The sequence below is a fragment of the Otolemur garnettii genome, unplaced genomic scaffold (genome assembly GCF_000181295.1).
Source record: "Otolemur garnettii isolate 467f Iridium unplaced genomic scaffold, OtoGar3 scaffold00012, whole genome shotgun sequence".
NCBI lineage: Eukaryota > Metazoa > Chordata > Mammalia > Primates > Galagidae > Otolemur > Otolemur garnettii.
The window spans coordinates 6,398,082-6,406,757 of NW_003852407.1; positions in this window are offsets into that span (position 1 = coordinate 6,398,082).

An 8,676-nucleotide genomic window follows, 5' to 3' on the forward strand; every position below is an offset into this window, starting at 1 on the left:
TGGGGCTGAGAGACGTCAGTTTTCTTCTCTCCACTAATCAGTTTCATCTCATCCATCCTCTTTTATCTTGAAACATTTTGTTGACATCTCTTGTCTCCTAGGCCCAGTGGATTTAACTGTTTCTTATTCCTCTGTGATCCTTTAAGTGAAGCTTCTCGAACAAATTAGTTTAATCTTCACATTTAAATGGAGTTGTCTCTAGCTTTTATTGTCTACATCCTGGTTTTACATAAACAAATAACTATAAATGTGTATATAAAAGCACTTTATGTATTATCGCAAGCTACCTCAAACCCTTAGAGCCACAAATTCAGAAACATACAAATAAAAACACACTTCCAACACATCATTTTTAACAATACAGGTAATAAATACTGGCTCATTCAAAGGAAATTAGAATCTGTTAATAAGAGTTTCAGGTACCAGTGAGAGACCAGAGACTAGTCTCCAACTGAGGGGAACCTCCTGAAGCCAGAAGGCACCCTATCTTGTTTATGGAAACATGGTGAGCAAAGAACTCGATGAGGCTCCTTGCTAACCCAGCCTTCCTGCTTTATAGGCGGGAGAACTAAGGACCAGAGGGGGCCTCTGACTCACTAAGGGTCACACAGAGGCAAGACTAAACTTGAACCAGGCCATCTGATAAATGCCCTTTGCACTCTTGGTGCCCCATTAGGACCCATCGTGGAGCAGATTTGGGGTAGCAGTGGAGGAGCTAAGCATAGTTGCATGGTGGGGGAGGAGTAGGGGTAGGAGGACTGGGAATCCTGCAGAACTTAACATCAATCAGGTTCCATCTCCACAGTGTTATAGGATGAACCTGCTTCTTTGGGCTGGGTACTGACTTTCCTGGGAGGTATAGGAACCTGAGCAAGTTATACTGTTTGAGACCCTTAGGCTGTAGGTGAAAGAGGACCTCTTACAAGGTCCTGGGGAGAAGGGAAGGGAAAGACTAATCTGCTGATCATTCCATCCTCACCTGATTGCCTTGCCCAGCCATCTACCCTGAGGCAGGAATGAAAGATACCAGGAAAAGTCCCCCAGGAGGGAGCCTCCCTCCAAGTTTTACCCCATCCTCCCCGGATGGGCTTTGTTTGTCAATAAATCCTCATGCTAGTGGCACAGCAAAAAGTAGGGTTGGAACTAAGGTGAGGTGAGCAAAGGCCCAGGGTGCAAAGAAGGAGATGCCCAACTTCAGGCTCCTGCAAGAGCAGGGCTGGTGCTGTAGAGTGAGGGTCTCCTCTCCTTGCCCCAGTGGAAGGGTATTACTTTATGTGCAACCCTTGCAGAGTTCTATACTCCGGCAGCCTTAATTCTAAGCCTGAAACCCCATAACTGGCATAGTAAGAGTGAATAGCCCCTTTTCTTGGGAAGGCCCCCTAACCAGTCTCACCCCAGTGCATGGGTAGATGGTACTCGAATGCCACCTCTTCTCTGGCCAACCTCATTAGGGCTCTGAGTGAAGAAAACAAAGAAAGCAGAGGGTCTCTTTCTCCCCCTAGAACCACCCTTCCTTTTCCTACACTCCTTGCCAGAGCAGCTTGCTCCCTCCCTAAGCCCCCTTGGGTAATGACAGCTCACAGGGCTCTAAAGCTCTTCCTTATAAGGATGGCTTTGTGAGTGACAAGGCTTTATATCAGCTCCATCTTTCCTCACCTGATTTAGAGACAAGTCTGTATTAAAGAATATTGGAGAGAACGGTAATTATATCGCTTTGGAATTACTGCTAGGAAAGTACTTCTAAATATCCCTGAGGGTCTACTTTAAAGAAAAGATAAGACTCATTTGCAATTAGCAAAAGCTATTTACATAAAAACTGTTGCACCAAAATCTAAAAAACACTCTTGCTCTTAAGTAGGTTAAACAAAGGCCTTCTAGTGTTATTTTCTCTGTTCTCTGGCTGAACAATGCTTTTCAGCCAACCTTTTGATGACAGTAAACTCAGCACCATCCAGACTATCTCTTCTTTGAATTCTGCTTTGTGGGGTATGAATAGGTGAGGTCAGACAGGACAACGGGCTCCCCAGTTCTCTTCCTTTGTAGAGCCTGGCATCAGGCTATAGGCACCTATAAGCACCTGGAAATATTCCAAGTGAGGGAAAAATAAGGGGGTTCTGGGGAACAGGCAGGTATGCCAACCTCAGGCAAATAGAGATAAATGGCACCTGCAGGAAAGGAGGTTTTGGACAGAGGTTTGGAGAGGAAAGAGCATTTTAGTCTTAAATTTAGAAGGGACAATTTGGGTAGGGGCACCTGAATGGTTATGAGGGAAGAAGGTGCTTACGAACTGGAGGGAAGATGGGTCTGTACTTCCAGCCCTAGAGGCCTCAATGTGGCTTTTCTTCTGGAGTATCCAACTGAATGCAGAAAAGATTGTTACCAAAACCCTTATTCCACAGGCCTTGGGTCTGAGACATCAGCCATCAGCCCCCTATTGGACAAGTGGCCAACTATGGTGGGAGGTAGCCAGAAGAAAATGAGTAGACAGTGAGGGGTCTGAGAAACACTCTAATAAAGGGAGAGGGAAGACAGAACAAGAAGCTCAGGAAGAAAGACTTCAGAGGCAGGATTTAAAGAAAACAAAACACGACCGTCATCACAATAGCTAATACTTCCACAGTGCTTACCGTATTCCCAACATGTGTTAAGTGCTTAACACATATTAGCTCATTAAAGGCCGATGAGACAGATACTATTATTATCCCTTTATCACGCATCAGGAAACTGAAGCACAGAGTGTAAGTAGTTCGCTCAAAGTCATACAGCAAACAGGAAGCCCAAGAGCAAGGCTTTCGTCAAATGAAATGTTAATGGAAACTCCATATATATAAAAAACAAAAGAGCGACTGCTCTGGTGGAGGGCAATGCAGGGGAGAGTCCAGGGCAGAAGGCTGCTCAGTGTGGGGTGAGTGTGTGTGAAGACATGTTATTTGCCAGTTTTCATGCTAGTGAATAGTGCATGCAAGTGAGACCAAAAGGAGTGGGGACAGCAAAATGCCTGGCAAGAGGAGGCTCTGGCTCCCCACTTCCTGGGGATGAGAGGGACTTCCCCAGCTGGAAAGAGCTGGGGAGAAGCCAGAGCTAGAAGGCAAGGTATGAGATTGCCAGGGAGCCTTGTGTGGGCTGGGGGCTGTCGGGTGAAAACACCAGCTGGATACCCAAGAGGTGTGCAGGGCAAGGCGAGGACACATTCTGCCCCAAGCTTGGGCCTGGATGTTTTCTGAGCCAATTCTTTCCTCCCAAACACCACAGTGGGCAGGACGGGGAAGGCAGAGACTAAGACGACCAAGTATGTTTCTTGTGTTGAGTGGGCGCAAAATCTGAGGAAAGAGAACAGCTACCCTGAGTCCCTCTCCCCTCACCCCAAAAGCAGCCCAGATTTCCCCTCCATTGTAAATGTAAACAGATTAAATAGACTAACATAGCAGAGAGAGTCAGGGCCTTTAAACAGAGGCCTGTGGGATTTCAGAGCTGAAAGGAGCCTACTCTCTACACTGGCCAAACCAGGGAAGGGAAGGATCTTGCTGCCGGCACACAGCTGGCTAGTAGTAAGGCAAGGACTTACAAGCCCTGGTTTATGAATCAAAAAAGATAGCAGTCCCCAACCTTTTTGGTACCAGGGACTGGTTTCATGGAAGAAAATTTTTCCATAGACCAGGGGGTGTGGAGTGGATGGTTTTGCTATGAGTCCACAAGCAATTGATTTATTATGGTCTCTGTTCTGTCAAACCTCTCTGTTAAGGGTAATCTGTACTTGCAGCGGCTCCCCAGCACTAGCATCACCACCCAGATCTACCTCAGATCATCAAGCATTAGATTCTTATAAGGAGCACACAACCTAGATCCCTCACATGCAGTTTTTGGTAAGATTCAGCTCCTAGGGGAATTTAATGCTGCTGCCAATCTGACAGGAGGCCGGGAGTGGCTGTAAATACAGATGAAGCTTCACCCATCCATCACCATTCACCTCCTGCTGTGCAGCCAGGCTCCTATTAGGTCACAGACCAGCACCGGTTAATGCCCCAGGGGATGGGGATCACAGAAAAGAAACATAGATAGAAATAGATGGAAACCTACAGACAGTATTTTAGTTCGTATCACTTGAACAAAAACCAGGAATTAAAACATTCATTATCCTCATGCAAACTATGGCCTTTACTTAATAATGTATCAATATTGGCTCATCAATTATAATAAATAGAATTTGGCAGAGGAGGGGGGGGGAAGGAAGATGAGACAAATAGGGGACACTTAGATAACTGATAATATCTCGTATCTTGGATAAAGCTATACATAGAAATAAACACCCTGAACAAGTAAGGTGTAGTTAGCAATGCAGTTCATTTTTATTAGTTATAAATAAAGTACAAAAAATCCACCAAAAGTGAATCTAAGCATTTACACAATTCCTAATGTCTCCGCCTTTTCATTGATGCACTATTGCTTTAATATTCATAATAAATATTCTTCTAGCTTTCTGCTATAAAATAGTCTATGTAGCAAAATGTTGCACAGCACAACAGAACAGAACAGCAGGAGGATTACAAAAAAGGACAATCAACACCGAGGATAATCCTTTCACTTACCAGGGGCAACAAAATTACCCCCTCAAGGGCCTGGTGCAGGGGCCCCAGAGCTGGGAAATGAGCCACATCCAAGGCTAGGGGTGAGGCTGGGAGGAGTGGGGGTAGGGGTGAAGGGTGTCAAGGCAGGAGCACAGGCCAGCCAGGGCAAAGGGCCCCTTCCCACTCTGACCCCGCAGAGCAGCATAAGGCATGCCCATCCAGGAGCCCTGATGAGGGGGCAGTGTCTGCCAGGCCTGGCAGTGTGGTGGCCATGCTCCCACCAGGGTGGCAGGGGACTCCGCAGGCTATATTCAAGGAATGCAAGGCTCCCGGGTAGAGGCAGAAGGAGCAACCAGGCAGCAGGCAGGAATTCCAGAGGGGGCACCCTGGCCCGGCAGGAGCAGAGTTAGGGCTCAGGGACCACACAAGGCCAGTGGCTCACACAAGCCTAATGGGGCAGGGTGGCGAATCTGCATCTCCACTTCCTCCCCTGCATCAGCACCATCCCCATAGGGCCTCATCCCCACCAGGCAAAGGCAGTGATGTCCAGGGGCAGGAGGGAGGATGAGCTGGGAAGGAAGGCAAGAAGGAGGGGTGGGAGGCAGGCAGACACGCCAGGCCCCAGATGACCCACAGGCTCCTTTAGAGGGGCAAGAACATTTTCTCTTCTTTTGACTCAAAGGTGCTGGGCTCACCCCTATGCCAGCCTTTGATACCACTGCCCCAAGTCCTCCCCCACCCATCAGGGTAGTCAGATAGGAGACCCACCCTCTCGATAGCAGCCCCTTCTGCCCACAGCCTCCAGGGAGCAGAGGAGGGGCAAATGAGGAGGTGCTGGAAAAAAGAGGCCACGACTCCAAAATCTTTGTCCCGATCTGTTGTCAGTGAGTGGCGTCTCAACAACAAGGGCTCTGGAGACAATAAGACCAGGGTGCCAATCCCAAAAACCATAGTTTGGGGCTTCTATTCTGCCTACCCCACCCCCATATCTAACAAGACATGGATTTCAGCTCATGCTCCAAATAACTGCCCGAACCTTATGAAAGGGCAGCATCCCATAGCCAGGGATGTCCACCTAACCTACCTCCCTGTCACCTATGGGATGCTGCCAATAAAAGGACAAAAACTCTTTTGGATGTCTCCTGGCACAAATCAGCTGGATAAATTCTCAGTCCACTGTCTCTATTCTTCTCTTTGTCTTTCCTATTCTCCTTCCCTTTCTTCTCTCCTGAGAGGGTGAGATAGCACAGCACAGTGATTCCCTACTGGATCTGTGTCATAGTCTGCCCCAACCAAAAGTAGACCCCAAAGATCCCTCAGTTCTCTTCTCTCATCCCAGCCCAGAACACTGAGACTCAGGCCAGGGGTCTTATTTGCTCAAGGTCATGGGCAAGTCTGCCATAGAGCCGGTCTGAACATCTAAGCTTCCCAGGTCCTCAGTCCAGGCTTCTTTTAGTAAGCCAGGCTTTTTGGCTTTCAGGTGCTCCTGCTGGTAATGTCGGAAGAGATTCAGTTCTGGAACCATCCAGAGTTGGAGCCTGGGTGGAGATAGTGACCCCGGTGCCTCAGAGAACAGCGGCCGGGCGGGCTGAGGTTGTGGGAAGGGTGAGGGAAGAAGGAAAAGCAGGTTAATGAAGGGGCGGGTTGGGGGACGCCAAGGGCAGCAAGTGAAAGGATTACCCCAGTCTGCTGACGAGTGCAAATTATATTTATATATGTGCTAAATACAGTCACTATATTGGAGTTTTTCACTAGATCACAGCATACAGAATCAAAGGTTTGCATTTCGTATGGAATGTATCCAAAGAGGCCAGCACCACAGTAGGACAGCTTGCAATCACACACCCTGATAGTTTGGACGAAATAAAGTTTGCGGAATTTTATTTAAATTTTTTTTTTTGTATTCATAGTTGTTTGTCATCGTACCAATGCATGCAAAGCATTCCACTCCCAGAAACAACGCCAAAATGAGGTAATAGGAGTAATAAAAAAAATTAGTATCCTTTCTAAATAAATAAATTATAATTAAAAATGCAAAACAACTATAAAAATAATTAAATAAGAACCCACAATATCTACAAGTTAGTCATAAATTATGATTGTTAAATATAAGGCATTTAAACTCACAAAACCCTGTAAACTAGCAACGTGCCATGTTTTTTGTTTTTTGTGTTTTTTTTCATTTTTGTTTTTCTATCAGCTGAAATCGCTCTAGCATTTGCTCTACGCGCGCAGGAGATGAAACACGAGGGGACCTGACAGACGTTGCTACAGCCCCACACGGGGAGTGTTTGTCCCGCCAGTAAGCGGGGGGTGGGGGGGCTTAGGGGATTTTTTTTTCAGGAAAAAAAAAAAGTCTGGTGCTTTTTCTTCACCATTGAAAAAACTGTGCTTGTTCATTAGGCGTACAGAGTTAAGAATACTTGCACGGAGGCTGGGAACATTTGCAGAAGAGGAGCTTGAGTCCTGCCACAGGTGGTGGCCAAGGGCAACAGGGGGGCCGGAGGGGGTTCTGGCCAGGTGGGGGAGCTGAGGCCCCTGCCTGCCCTTAGCCTGTGCCAGCCGGGTTTGTGGCATTGGGTTGAGTGATTGGCATCCTTGGTGGATCCGCAAGGCAGGGCTGCTGCTGCGGGTAGGACGCCCAACGTGAACCCTGGGGCTGCTCTTGCCCCAGAAGGCACTCATGCGTCTCAGTCAGGAAAGGGTCTGAGTCCCTTGAGTTGAGCAGGAGGAGGGCTTCGGGTGGTGTCCCCTCCTGGAGGTGGTGGATGTGAGATGCTGAGGCCTGATCCTGCCATCCTACCTCTTCTCCCCTCTTCCCAGCCTCCCTCCTGGAGTTGGGGGTAGAGAGAGGCCTCCAGTGGGCAGAAGTGCAGACGGGCTTCTCTCTTCCCACCCAATGGCTGCCTGGCTGAAGTGGGAGCTGGGAGGGTTCTGAGTGCCTGTCAACTCCTGTCCCTATCTGCAGGGGACAAGGAACTGGGAAGGGAAGGTGCACTGCACTTAATGTGCCCCACATTAAGCAGCCTTCCTCTCCCATCTGGGTGACCCCCACCCTGTCCCTAATGTAAGCCTGGGGCAGAGAACTGGGAGGAAGGAGGGGACCAGGTCCCATCCTCTCACGCAGCATGTGTGCCCTCAGCCCCCGAAACAGATGTGCACACCCACAGAAAGTCCTTTTCCACAGCTTGGTGGGCACACGGCTCTAAAGATTCGAAAGAAGATGTGCCGATGCCAGGGAAGATCACAAAGTGTGAATGTTGGACAAAGATTGGGCAGGTATCCAACCCACCTCCTGTGTCATCGCGGAGGAAACTGAGGCCCAGAGAGACAAAGGGGATTCCTAACATTGCCCACTTAGTCAGGGAAGAGCCAAGACTGGAACCCAGGACATTGGTTCTAGTTCCATCCTGGCCTCCCCACTCTGTCCCTTCCACCTGCCACCTTTCAGGCCAGCTGCAGAAGAAAGAGCCAAAGACTGAGACTAACAGAGGAGTGACCTTTCTAGATCACCCAGGCTACCTCCAGGCCAAAGCCATCTTCTGATGAATTCCTGGTTTGAGCCCAGCCATGAGGGAGCATGGGCAGAATTCCAACTTCTTGTGGCTCTTAGTAACCAGTTTTCCCCTAAATCCTGCCTTGGATACTTTCTCCACTGGTGGTATCTCCAGCATTTGCCCTGGAGCCATTGTTAACATACTGTAACCAGTGAACTGGACGATGTGGTGCTTGTTGCTGCTAACCCTGAATCTTAGATTGTGTGGCTGTCTCTTCAACTCGATTAAGTTCCTGAAGGCAGAACACTGTGTTCCTTGCTATTATCTTCCCTAGCACCTGCACCGGTAGGCACTCGATGAAGGTTTTATAGAACACCAGGATATTAGTGCCGGGAGAGACTTTAGTCTGAGTAGGCAAGTTTCTTGAGTGACCTCATGCCAGGAGCCACTTCAGGGTGGAGCAGCCATTCCCCCAGGAGCCAGCTGTCTTAGAAGGCTCCACCTCAAGCCCATGTCTGCTTCCTGTTAGTTGTACCCATTGATCCTGGTTTTACCCTTGGTAGCAGCAATACAAGCTCAAATTTCCTTCATTGTATGGGATTCTCAAAATATGC